Source organism: Indicator indicator, chromosome 17 (genome assembly GCF_027791375.1).
Source record: "Indicator indicator isolate 239-I01 chromosome 17, UM_Iind_1.1, whole genome shotgun sequence".
NCBI classification, from domain to species: Eukaryota; Metazoa; Chordata; class Aves; order Piciformes; family Indicatoridae; genus Indicator; species Indicator indicator.
In genome coordinates this window covers 11,110,956-11,125,793 of record NC_072026.1, presented here as the reverse complement: position 1 = coordinate 11,125,793, position 14,838 = coordinate 11,110,956, and positions in this window count along the sequence as shown.

Sequence of the window (14,838 nt, the reverse complement as noted above, 5' to 3'; positions counted from 1 at the left end):
GCAACATTCATTTCTGATGACAAAACATAACTAAAATTTCCAAAAGAGGTTCATCAGGGAAGATCTACTCTCTCAATTTAATTGGTGTTCATCAAAAGGCTTTTGCTGATTTAGTGAGGTTTTGGAACATACACCACCACTTAGGCTACTTCAAGCCAAAGGGAAGCTGAACGGCAGCTTTTAGTAGCAACAACATTTTCCAAAGTTCACAGGATGCCTCAAGGTCAGCAGACCAATAAGCCTAGAAATATAAAGATGTAGCCTTGAAATAAAGTTCTGGTCTCACGCACAGTGAATAAGAAACCCTCACTGACATCAGTAGACATCAGGCTGGACTCCCAGGTCATTAGATCACAAATGAAAAAAGCTGTAGGAAATAATATTCTAGCTTTATTTTGAATAGGCCGTGAAGGTCACATCTTAAAAACAGGGAGTACGTGTATATATACACATTCCCCACAACTGGAGATACATTTCTGATTCAGAAGGTTGAATACTTCCAACTGACCCAGAAATTAAGTACTTTGCAGCAGCTTTGCAAAAACAGCATTGTGGAGGCCTGTGCATCCCTTGATTACTTGTACCAAACATATTCCTTTTAAGATTAAATACGCACTTTCAAGCTCTCAGTTCTCCAAACTCATTTGGGGCCCTGAGAATCAAGTCATATTCTCTCTCCTCCCGATCTCACAGCCAAGTACAGTCTTTAAAGGCTAAACAAGGCCTTCCATGGTTTCTGTCTGATACAATTGCCTTCTAATTACACCCCCAGTGACGTCCTTGCAGCTTGAAGCCTGTCAGTGGGGTTTGTCAAGTGTAACACAGTGAAACTTCTGCAATTTTCAGTCCCATTGAAGATGCTCATAAGAATCCAGCTTGCACGTGCAAGCTATGTGGGCTCTTTCTGAAAAACAGAAGCAACAGAGGAGCAAAAGCCTTTTTTTGGCACAAGAGCCAGCATAACTGATTCTTAAAACTGTGATCAGGACTGCTGAGTGTGAATGTGCAATAAACAGATTTCCCACTCTGGGCAAAACTGCTCAGGTAGAGGTTAGTATTTCAGTGTATTTCAGCTCTATGGCTTTTCCTTCTGTTCAGCAGAGTGCATGATTTGTACTCTACCCAAAAAAAAAAAAAATCTGGAGATAAAAGGTAGTTTAATTATAAAAGCAGCTCTGTTATTCCAGGAGCAGCATGGAGAGTTAAGCTGTTTCACACAAACATGATTATGTTCCCTGCCTCTGGATTCAGATTATCAGAAAACTGTCTTTATACTGTCCAACCCTCACATCCCTTGCCTAATATTTGTCAGTGTTTCAGAGAAGGTGTCCTCTAAATAGGTTGTTTTCTAAAAAACACAGTAGGAGGTTGAGCCAAATAAACCTGCAAATTCTGGAGTGTACTTCCATCTTCTGTAGATTTTTCTGCCAAAGAAAGGATTACAGACCTCAGGATCTGGCCCTACAGTTTGTATGCAGAATACTGAAATCATACCTTAACAATTTAGGAAGCCAAAAAGAATATAGAGCAAGAAAAGGATAGTTAATAGATAAATATTTTGGTTGTTCAGCTATACATTCAGACACTAAGCATAGATTAACTGGATTTGGAGCTATAGAAATGACTGTAACACAGCAAGGTCAGGGCTGAATGAAATGACTAGAAATCAATCAAATGGGCAAAGTACTATAGGGGAAGAGGGCAGTTAATCATTTCAAAACTTTATTCTGTAGAATGTACTGTATGTGATCAATGACAGAGAAGATAATAAACCAAGCAGACTATATATCTGTTCCACACATAAATATGTTGTAATTGCGTTTGGTCTGATCAATTCAGCAAAAATTGGGTTGCTAATTAATGATGCTTTAATCCAAAGGTAGAAAAGTGATCCCTGGGAGCCTAGGGAAGGACTGTAGTTTATTTAGACTCCTAAAAACCTATATGAAGTGCATATGCTTTGGGTACAAGAAATGCTGCCTTCTTGGTGTCCGTTTACCGGGAGTGGGATACGCATTTACAAGCCCCTTTTGCCTGCTAGCACCAAGGGATTAGCAATGCACCAATTCTTTGAGCCTCAGGGCCTGATTCTGTATCACTGAAGTCAATAGAAGCTTTGTCATTGACCTCAGTGGGCACAGGCTTAAACACTCAAAGAACACATTATGTGATACATGTTTTTTTAAAAAAGGCTTAGCAGTTTTGTGCTTGCAAAGCCAGGGATGACTGACTGACTGATATAAGGAAAATGAAATAGAGAGGTGAAAAACAATCTCTGATTCCCTATTTAGGCAACTGACTCTACATCTGAACAGTTTGAAAGCAGATCGAATAACTGCACTGAGTAGCTGTATTTTGCATTGCATTTAAACTGTGAATAGTGCCTTCTGAAATCAAGTCTCTAATTTAGGTACCTAAAAAGAATATAAATCAGAAAAAGCAGCAGAAGCTCTGTAACTCAGAGAAGCCTGGTTACTTTATGGTGAAATATAGATGCAGGAGCCTGTAAGTCAGCAGGTCTAGATTAGAGTTTCAACTACTGTATACTCAGAGTATCCCCTCTTATTTCACTAACATTCCTTCATCTGCCTCTAGAAGACCAGTTCTTAAATGACATGGTCACAGAAACATGAGAAACGCTGCTGAGAGCAACTGGCTACCACAATATTCAGAGATGTGAGCAAGTTAATGACGGCATGTAATAAAATACATTGCAACCACATATAGTCAATGGCTGCATTTTCCCCTTCTAGCTTCAGCATTAATACCAAATTCTTTCAGTTTTCTAAAACTTAATCTCTAAACAGAACAGCAGGGCCTGCGTATACATATTCATGTGAAAAACCCTCCAGAGGAATTAAAAGAAATAGCATTACTCATCTTCCTTACATATTGAACAAATGAAGTATTTGCTCTCTAGGTTTTTAAGTGCTAGTGGTCACCTCAGTCACATATCATTGTTTCTGATCCATATCTGGATGATTTGCAAACACATCAGTTCTTTCAAAACAGCTTTGTGTATACTTTCAGTGAGAATGCTCAAAAGGTTGTGATATCATATGTACCAAACAAAGTCTTGAGGAAAAGAAAATGTATTCTGTCACCAGCATGTGTAAAAATGGAAAAGAAGCCTTCACTGGCACTTCCAGGCACAAGCTGAGCACATCAGCAAGTACACTGTATAGAGAGGGGGGGAATGCTGCAGAAGTCTCATACTTAGTAGGGGTTAGAGCATCAACTCCCAGACACAAAGACCTTTTGTAATACCAAACCCCAAAACATTTTCTCAGAAGTCAGTACGATTATCACATCCTAGCGCTGCAGAATTTTTAATACTGAGCAGCTAGTACATTTTATGAATTCATCACTTTGCTGTTGAACACTGGCATGCACTGATAGCTAGGCACAAAAAGCTCCAGTGCTGTACAGAAGTGGCATTCAGCCTTTGACAAGCGAAGAGCTACTTTGTCATCAGAGGCTCACAAAACCATGAAAGAATGAACCGCATTTAAAATGAAGAAATGTGTGCAGGCATTTTATGCAGAGTTAATACTCTGCTCCAGACAAGTCAGCAGAATCCAGTCAGAGCAGTGTTTTTCAGAGCACAGCCGAAGACCTAGACTCATTGGCTATCTATCACCAGTCTCAGAAGACCGGTTCTGTACAAGTCAATACAGCCCATATGTGTGTGGGCGCACTCACAACTCTATTTTTTGTTTCAAATTGCCTGGGGGCAGCTGCCATATCACCTTCGAGACACTGTGTGATGTCTTAATCAAATGTTAGCAAGGAGTCTGAAGCAGCTTAGAAGCCACAAATGGGGTACAAAATACCGGTGCACTGAAATATGATATCACCAAGACAGCAATGATTAGCTTCATTTTTTTTCCCTTGCCCTTTGTATGCTTTTCTTGTGTAAGATGCTCTCTTTATGCTTATTTCTTCTGAACTGATATGGAAGGAAATAGCAAAGAAGTGCCTGCTAAGCAGGACTGTGGTTTTAACAAGAAAATTTTGGTCTATTTTATATATCTTTCTGTTGTCCAGCTGCCTCGATTAGAGTAGCAGCTGAACAGAAACATGGGATTGCCACATTCTAATCATCTCTAAAGCTTAGAGCATAAGCTTTTGCCATTTTTCAAATATGAATTCAGGTTACAACCCAACCTTGTCATCCTTTCATATGCAAACTTCCCACTGTGATCAGTAGGACTTCTGAATATTTAAGGAATACATGGGAACTTGGGGTTTTTTCTCTTCAGTTTCTAAACTGCTAGTGGAAAGTTGTGTCAACCAGGGAGAAGGAAGGAGGGAGGAGAATACGAGGGAGTGTGAACAGAGCTAGATAATGCCGTGTGCCAAACGCTTCCCAATCAGCCCCTTGGCATGCTGCTAGAATGTTGGAACTGCAGCCAGAAGCATCACATTTGCAAGTGCAATATCTGCAGTCCCTTACGAGCAAGTGTTCTAAGACAAATCTCACTGACAAATACCAGCACAAATAAATACCGTTGCAATATTTGAACATATTCACCCAAAATTTTCTTGTTGTTATAAAAACCAGAACAAAATATGTTCAGAATTCTCTTTACTGAAATATTTACACCCAGTCTGAAAGGGTGAAGGGCACATTTTACATACCCATGGTCTCTGTAAGATAAACATCAAACTCTGGCACAGCTGGTGCTTGACAGTGGATATGTTCGTCTCCTGGAATTTTGTATTAAGGAGATTCCCTCATTAGTAAAAGAACCTTTTTAGTATTCATTCTCAGATTCCTTTTACTACTTGGTTCAAGGCAGTGCTTATTACTACATATGTAATCTTAACAAAGTATGTTTCACCAAACCTTAATAGTTAGCAATGAAAGCTATAAATACTTGTTTTCAAAGTCAGAAATTAATAATGCATTTATTAGTGTTTCTTTTAGACAACTCAATGTACTGACTTAATATTTGCAAGGAAAAAAATTAAAAAGACAGTTTCAGACCATCACAATATTCACTTTTTTAAAACCCACATTCTAAATTCGCACAATTTTTCTGTCTCTCTCTGATGTTCAAACAACACTGTGCTTCCTCTCCAAAGCAATGAGGCTTTCAAACATCATGATTTCACCTCTTGAGCTTGGAAGCGAATTTGTTCTGCTAAAGGTAAAGGATATACTAAAGGATTTTTGGAACTTGACCAGAACAGACTGAGCTGTCTTCCTTACTATTAGTATAGTTTCCACAAATATTATCCACAAGATATTTTTCCTAGTTTTACTCCAGAAGAAAGCTGTATATGTTGTCTGATCTGGTACTTACAGTCTGATTCTTCTCACTTCATACCATCTATTGTCATTTTGTTAGTGTCCAAATGACACATGACAAGATGGAAGTGTCACTTAAAATACATTACAAAGAGCTGTCTAGCTAGCTTTGAGATTTATTCCTATGTTGAATAAGATTACATTTTTAGTGACAACAGTGCAAAGGATTCAGAAAGACTTGAAAGAATACAGTCAGTATATGGAGGTGAAGGATGCATTACAGTGAGTGTGGGAGAGAATAACAGAACTTATATCATCAACCTGTGTTTTTAGAAGCATTTCACAGAATTTAGGCTCTTTTGGTACTGAGATAAACAATTCATATGGACAAAACATTACTGGTCTCTACTACAGGGAAAAGTCTGTCAAGTACTAGTCCTTTTCATTATTGTAGCCATTCATTCACAGAGAATCAAACACCTTTCACAGCTCAAGTGATGACAGTTTCTAGTAGTACTGTGAGGATACAATTGGTACTCTCTTAGTATACTAATGGATGCAAAATTTGATTTCAAACTAAGACATCAAAATCCTCTGTATGCAAAACTATACAGAGTTAAGATTGTGTAAGATTCAGCAAACACCCCCTCTTTGTATGTAGCTTCTGTTGAAAACTGAGAGATTATTCTCTGGAAACTTCAACTAAATAAAGCAGGCATAGAGTAGCTGAAGTAAAGGACCTTTGGTCATTCAGTGATGGTTTAACACTTGTTTTATGTGATGTCTTCTTTTGCTTTTTCATAGGCTGTCCCTTTCCTCCAGCCCAAAGCCAAACAAATCAACACTCAGAAGCTATCTCAGTTTCCACTGACATTGCTCACTTTGTGCCTTTACTTTGTTCCAGTTTGTCTTGTCTACTCACTAAAATTTAACCTATAGCACTCAGTGTAACCAAACACAGGACTAGCACGCAGCTCTGAAGATGAAAGAAATGATATTTTAGGATTAATTAACAATTATTTTAGGCTCTTAAAGGCGATGGAACTTAATATTGGTTAAAAACTGTAGAAAAAAAGCTCTTGGGAGGAAAATTTTAATACATTCCAGGTGTAGCACCATTGTAATCAACACTTATAACATTTTAAAACAGACTACAGTATGTTTATTTTGTAGAGAAAGTTTCCTCACACTGTAAATGGTTGTAAGATTAGTATTAATCTGACTGAAATGTCCTGAGCCATCCAATTCTCTGGTTAATTCTATTAGGCAGAATTTTCCACATGCTAGTTTGAAATGTTATCATATGATGACAAATGTAAGCTTTTTTATTGGATTTATGTAAATCCTTTCTTCACTGAAGCCATTGGGAGGATCCACACACTGAAGAGCATCATGAATACCTTGTCAGAGACTGTTTTTTCTTGAGAAAGTCCACTGCAGTCTTCCAAACCTTTTTCCTGTTACAGCATTACTTGAAATGGCAGGAAGCTTTCTACCTGAGCACTGTCTTTAACATTGTCTACTCTTAAGGAAGAATGCAATTTCAGAGAGAAACCAGGAGTGAAAAGGTTTAAATTCCAGCTTGTCTTAGCACTTCAGATTGTAGAAACCTCAAGGGGTTCTCATCCAAATGGCTTTCATTTGTTGCAGTTTCTATTTGAGAATTGGCAGGTTGAAAACCGCAGTCCTTCCAGCTATAGAGGTGAGCACAAGAGATGGAAATTCTGTCTGGATACTGCTTTCCATGCATGGAGATCAGAGCAAGTAGATTCATTGATCTCAGAAAGGTCTTAATTAAAAAAACCCTCCCACTGAAATTATCAGCTTTTTAGCAAAGTCCATTGTGGATTTTGGCTTTTAGTTTTGGGGTTTTTTTGGGGGGGAATTTTGTTTTGTTTTGTTTTGTGGGGTTTTGTTGGGGTTTTTTTTGTTTGTTTGGTTTGGTTTGGTTTTTGGTTCACTATGCAGCAGGACTGTGCTCCTAGGGCACAACTACAATACACATAATAAAAAAATACAGTGCTGCTTACCTTCAAACACAGGAGCAGACCCATTGGCTGCAGTGGGGCTACCTACACTTAAAGTCAATCATATACTACATACAGTGCTTTGCTGGACTGGGGCCTCTATATCTCAGATGAATAAGTTTTTCTTCAATGATTTTGCCAAGCCTCCTTCCTAAAGGTCAAGGAAAAAGTCTCTTCTATTTCCTGCTGAACTTAGTAGACCTTTTAAAACACATTATATTCATTCTCAGCACATGTCCTATAGGTATTGAATATTAGTTGACTTAAGAGACAGGAGACTCAAGAAAATAGCGCTAGGGAAATGTAAAAGCTAAGGGTGAATTACAACGCTTTAGATCGAGATGATTTTGTAAAATTTCTTTGTTCTTATTTATTTAGTTGTTTTTAATTCAAAGGCAATGTTCTATCTGGATGTGGAGATTCAGTAACACTTTCCAAAATATGAAAGGCTAAATGCCACATTTACAAGTGTTTCTGGAAAGGGTTGACCTTTATTAAAGTTACTGAGTAAATATAATTCTGAAGGTTTTGTTTCTCTTGTAAATTAAATAGTACGTTAGTAGATGGAAAGGTCAATTTTCAGTAAAGCTGAGCTTCAGAAAACATCACCTTTCTTAGCTAAATCAAAGGAGTTAATTAGTTTTACAGATTGAATACATAATTATAATTCTCTTATCTTTGCTTGAAAATCAGTTGTTTATGGCATAAAGAAGATCCACTTGTCATCATTAGATGTGAATGTTTGTTTGCTGCAGCAGCAAATACAGACTCAGTCTACGACACAGCTTCTTAAATGTGAGACACTGAGGTCCTCTGAAAGGTTGTGTGTAGGGGAGTGTGTATCCAAATCCTTCCCAATACCACTCTGCATTAATTAGTGAACTTATCCCATTTTATATGAACCTATAATAGTTTGATAGATAGAATCGCACTACAAAATTATTACTAGGCATCAATAGCGCATTGAGAGCTCTGCAGTTTAATCCCTTTCCTCCTACACTGTGCATAATTCAAATCAGGCTTTTGCTTTTGTATGTAGTAATTTTAATGACAATTTCAATATGAGACCACAAGTATGCATTAACAAGCATCATCTGAATCAGTTGAACACCTGAGTGCATTAACCAGGAGGAGGCTGGAAGGCTTGGATTTTCCTGCCTAGGTTTGTGATGTCTTGTCCCAGCATCTGGAGCCTTGTGGGAAGTACTGAGCAGCACAACGTTGTGTTGGCTGCTCATTACAGAGAATATTTTTTGCTTATTTGGATAGAAAATTATTGGACTAAAAGTCAGTGTCTCCTGACTCTATAACAGCCTTCAGCCTCCCTCTTTGTATGCCTTTCCAAAATCAAGGGAGAGAAGTGAACAATACTTTCGCTCTCTCTAGTGTCTGTTTAATCAGCATGTTACAAAGCTGAACTTCCCAGCTAGTTTCATGAGTGTCCCAGGAGGAAGACATTTGAAGTCAGATACGTAGAAGATGCTGGGAGAATTCAGTTCTTCACAGAGATGTACTACAATAGCATAGTGGCTGCACTATGGGTTTCTTCTCCCATGTCTACTGGAAATGTGCAGATGTTTCTTTTTGACCTTACTCTGCTTGATTTGGCCTGATATTGTAATTCTTTCATAGAGTGCTTTATGTTAAGTGCTCTTTACAGACTATTATTATTTACAGCTACATATTTTTACATCCTGTTTATACGAATCTTACCTGATTAACTTCTCCATAGAATAGGTTCTCTGGGATAAAGATCTTACCATTGCCTCATCTGAAGCAGCAGAACTAGCTTTATTTAAAAGTTATTTTAGTATCACTATACCTCTCTTCTCCCTACAAGCAGAAAATATCTAATGTCGATATTTGTTCTCACAGAAGGGTGCCATATGGGGAAAAAAATGAGAGACTATGATGAAATTGTCTGAAGAGATGAGTGAAAATAAAACAGCTTATGTCAAGCATTGAGATTTGTAAGAAGTGATGTGCTGACAACGAACACCTTCACTAAGGGAAAGTGAAACCTACAAGATAAACATATAAAAATTACATGCAAACTTTCCAAGCTGCTTCATTTTTTGTTTCTTTTAATGGAAGCCAGGTGACCCAGTCCTTCACAATGCTTTTGCCACACTTAAACCTTGCAGCCTTTAATTTTGTATTGAACAATATTAAATTAAACAAAATTATTCTTGCTCTTGCAGAGGTGGGTCAGAGCAGATCCACTGCTAAGTGTAGACTAGGTAATTTGTGCTCTGGCACAGAGGTTCAAGTGGGGCTTTAACAATAGCAAATCCAAATTACCTTGCACTAGGCTCTTAACATGATTCCAGTAGTACCAGAGGAACCAAGCCAGGGTTTTGTTAACATTCAAATTATTTATGAACTATTTTTATTGTCCTGCTGTTCTGTTTGATTTTTCTGGTGTGGTGCCTTCTCCATATCCAAGCAATTTTGAGGCAAATAGTCAAAACTAATATTGAGTTCATCTAGGATGAAAATAAAGTGCCACATTCCATACCATCGACAGATGCTTTCTGTTTAAAAACATCTCCAGACAACATATGTATGGAAGGTCCATGAACAGTGTGGTATGAGGACTTAGATATTCCATGTGGGTTTCATAGAGAAATCTAAAGTATAGGAGATACAAGTAAGTTGTATAAAAGTACAGGTGCTGGGAGTTGGAGCAGTAAATCAGAATCTTTCTGACACACTCAGTACTGTTGTTCCCAATCTGCTCTTGCAGTGCACAGGTAACCTGCTCACTGCAGATTCACAGTGACACTCCTAACCATTGTGCTCTCTTTGTGCCTCTTTTCACCTTTCTACAGAGCAGCTCCATAGCAAACCGGTGCCCTCTAGCTTGTTAAATCACTCATTTAAAAAGTACAGCCCCTTAGGTGCTATTACAGATGTTGAAAAGGATGTAAGGGTTGTAAAGAGTACTAGAATTTGGGGACTGCTGTGGGCATTCAATTGAAGCAAATAATCAGTGGGCTCAAGTAACTACAGTCTTCCAGTGCAGCCAATATATCATAGCCAAACACTGAGCTGTATGAATGCTGGGATCTTCAATCAGATATTGCTCATTTAAAAATGGAGCTGTGCCACAGTGGCCCTATCTCTTGTACTCATTTTTCTTGGAGCAGCAGTCTGACATTTCAAAAGATGAGAAGCACCTTTCAGCTTGAATAAACTCAGAAATCTATCTGTAAACACATTTGGCCTCATCTTGAGAAATGTCAGATTTCTGGAGTGAACAGCATGGGTACAATATTCATGTCAGCATTTAGACAGGCACATGTAAGAGAGCAGGCATGGTTGCAACATTTTATACTGCACTTTTTCTCAAGTGCAATAGCTTAGGGAAGAAATGCACAGTCCACCGAATATCTTTGTCCTGCTGTACCAATAAAATAGTTGCAAAAATCAGCGACTGAGTCAGTAGTGGGAGGCAAAATGTCTTTTGTCTCCTTTTCTTCTTCATTGTAACCAGGTCTCTGACTTCCTGGGTTTTCACAGAGGTATCCTTCCTGACACTAGATGACAATCACTGTGTTCATTCATTATTGTTATTCATTGTTTGGGTTCCAGTATTGTCACCTGAAATCAAGTCCTTGCTGTGTTGAGCACCATACACAGAAAATGGCAGTTCCTGCCCTGAAAAGCTTGCAGTCCAGAGAGACAAAACAAACGTGAAGTGAATGACAGCCTACAAGCAACATTAGTCCACTGCTTGATTTGTGTGTGTGTGTTTATAGCAGTGGTTTTCAGCCTACAGTTTGTGAGTCCCAGAGGATAGTGGCCTATAAGGGATCCTAGGAAGGTGACTAAGGGGAAATAATAATTTTAAAAAGGCTTAACTTTATCTTGCACAAATCTCTGCTTCCTCTGGAAAGTATTCAGGGGCTCTGTACTGAAAAAGATTAAAAACATTGTATATGGATTTCCACAGCTAAGCCTGTCATTTATAACACCCTGAAACACATCAGTTTACATATCTGGTTACTGCTCCACAGGCTCATACACCAGTCTCACCCCAGCCTGTTTCCATTCCAAGTAGCATGGTGTGGAGAAGACCCAACAATGCGTTTTCCCTCCTGACTTGTCACGCCACTAGATTGTGTGCTCAGAGAAGCCTTGTGCAGATTTCAGAGCAGCACACTCACACCACATCCCCTCAATCTGCCATTAACACCTTCGTCTCCTAAAACACCCACATCTCCAGTCTTCAAACGACTAAGACTTAAGCTGTCCTTAGTACTTGCTTTGCTTCTTCCTCCAGTGGGAGTATCATACAGGGAAATAACTGCCAGCAAATAGCAGTTGATGTAGCAGTTAACCTGCTTGAAAAACACTCAATGGCAGAAGAACAGATCTGTCTTGACCTCTAGAAACGGTGAACTTTGTCTGACCATTACCAGAGATGCCATTCTCTGGCTACTGCGTACAAGAGAGCTGCTTACACACAGAGAGCAAGCACTTGGCTTCTGAACTCAGGCTGTTTAATAAAGCCAAGGAATCTCACTGGTTGTGGATTAGCCCTCCAAACTACGTGGTACTATGGCATATTTCTCATAAAGCAATTCATTCTCTTACAGTCTTTCAGAGAATAACATTTTCACTGATCCAATAAAATATGCTAAAATTGCTTGTAATGGCACAGTATAGGATTAGGTGGGAAGCCTTTATATCATAGTTTACAGAGCTAATGGCCAGTATTGAGTGTGCATATTGTAAACTACAATGAAATGGGGAAAAATTACATTCAGATGTATTTTCACTCTGTATTTTGTAATAACAACAATATATCAACCCCTCTAATATTCTTTTCTCGTGATTGAGTGGACCTATTTGGTTTGTTATTGTAAACATGTAAATCTTACAATATCATTTGGCAGCTGTTATGCTCAAGCTGGAATGCCCTTAGTTCTGATTTCTCTGCTTTCTCTCTTAAAATATCACCTTGCTGAGGAGCAACGAGGATGACACTCGAGAAATCTGTATCCACTCTGAGAACATGAGAACCTTCCTACTTCCCCAATATACCTGCTTTACCATATGGCCAGAGTCATTGGGCTATTTATTCTGCAAATATGTCCTGATGTAGGATGGAATTTTGATTAATTTTCCATTAATTTTTCTAAAATATGTGATCATCCCCAGAAGTCCACAATTTATTTTAGCCACTGATTCTGTCTCCCTCTCTTCTTTGATGCTCCACTTTCTGAAGTGCATATATATGTAGATATACTCATACATTATTTTTCCTGCAGAGCAGATAAGAACAGAGAGCTGGTAAGGTCTTTGTTGTTGGTACAAGAGAAAATTTGGCCTTGCTCCAATATGTTCAGATGTAAGGAAGATCAGATACTAAAAGGAATATTATAATCCATCTGTATAAATATGATATCAGATGAAAGCCCTGTGTATATGCATCTATAAATTGGAGATAGTTCACAGATAAACCACATTCAACTTTTCTAAGTGGATACTATTTGCTCAGGAAATGCAAGCTGAAGTCTTGACAAAACACTGTTCATATTCATGCTCCCATTTCACTTAAATGGAATTAACCCAACAAGAAAGGCAAATAAGGTGCAGGATTAAAGGATTTCTTAAGGACAGACTCAAAATACATCCTCCAGTATCAAGTTAAGATGTCAGTACCTCACAGAAGATTCAGAAAAGTTTATGAGATGAAGCAACCCAAAATATGAAATCACATCTGTTAAACCTTCAAATCAGAAATGTTTTCAGATCAACATGTACAGATAGCTCCATCCCAGGAGCCTTAAGGTGAATGAGCTCATTCACAACCAGCAGTATTAATTTTAACACTCTTTGGCCACCTGAGAAAATATCAAACAGCTGGTGACTGCCAACATGATGCCAATATATTAGAAGGATGATGTAGAGAATAACAGATTGGTTAGTCCGATATGCCAACATGGATTTAGGAAGGGCAGGTCCTGCCTCACCAACCTGATCTCCTTCTATGATCAGGTGACCCGCCTGGTGGACGTGGGAAAGGCTGTGGATGTAGTCTACCTGGACTTCAGCAAGGCCTTTGACACTGTCCCCCACAGCAAACTCGTGGCCAAGCTGGCAGCCTGTGGCTTGGACAGCAGCACTGTGCTGGGTTAGGAACTGGCTGGAGGGCCGAGCCCAGAGAGTGGTGGTGAATGGTGCCACATCCAGCTGGCAGCCTGTCACTAGTGGTGTCCCCCAGGGATCAGTGCTGGGCCCCATCCTGTTCAATATCTTTATTGATGATCTGGATGAGGGGATTGAGTCCATCATCAGTAAATTTGCAGATGACACCAAGCTGGGAGCAGGTGTTGATCTGTTAGAAGGTAGAAGGGCTCTGCAGAGGGACCTTGACAGGCTGGACAGATGGGCAGAGTCCAACAGGATGGCATTCGACAAATCCAAGTGCCAGGTGCTGCACTTTGGCCACAACAACCCCATGCAGAGCTACAGGCTGGGGTCAGAGTGGCTGGAGAGCAGCCAGGTGGAAAGGGACCTGGGGGTACTGATTGACAGCAACTGAACATGAGCCAGCAGTGTGCCCAGGTGGCCAAGAGAGCCAATGGCATCCTGGCCTGCATCAGGCATAGTGTGGCCAGCAGGAGCAGGGAGGTCATTGTACCCCTGTACACAGCACTGGTTAAGCCACACGTTGAGTACTGTGTCCAGTTCTGGGCCCCTCAGTTTAGGAAAGATGTTGAATTGCTGGAGCATGTCCCGAGAAGGGCAACGAGGCTGGTGAGAGGCCTTGAGCACAAGCCCTATGAGGAGAGGCTGAGGGAGCTGGGACTGTTTAGCCTGGAGAAGAGGAGGCTCAGGGGTGACCTCATTGCTGTCTACAACTACCTGAAGGGAGGTTGTAGCCAGGAGGGGTTTGGTCTCTTCTCCCAGGCAACCAGCACCAGAACAAGAGGGCACAGTCTCAAGCTGCGCCAGGGGAGGTTTAGGCTGGAGGTGAGGAGAAAGTTCTTCACAGAGAGAGTGGTTGGCCATTGGAATGTGCTGCCCAGGGAGGTGGTGGAGTCACCATCCCTGGAGGTGTTCAAGAGGGGATTGGACGTGGCACTTGGTGCCATGGTTTAGATAGTCATGAGGTTTAGGGTGACAGGTTGGACTCGATGATATTTGAGGTTTCTTCCAGCCTTCTTGATTCTATGATTCTATATCAATAGTGGCTGAAATAATAGAGAGTTCATTCAGGACTATGCCAGCAAAGCATCTGAATCTAAAAACATAACAGATATCAGTCAGCATTCCTAGAAGGCAGATCTTGTTCTTTTGGCAGGAGTGTGTGCTTGGTTGATAATGGCAACACTCTTGAGGCGGGCTACTGAATTCTTCAAGGCATTTGACTTAGTACCACATGAAATTGTGATTTAAAAATGCTTCTAACAGTGACAAGGAACAGGACAACTTAGTCACATTGCTGGCGCACTGACAGATCACAGCATACAGTTCTTACTGAGGGGATATCAACTTTCTTGTTCCTGTTAGTAACACTTCAGGACTAATTTGCTTCCCAAAAAA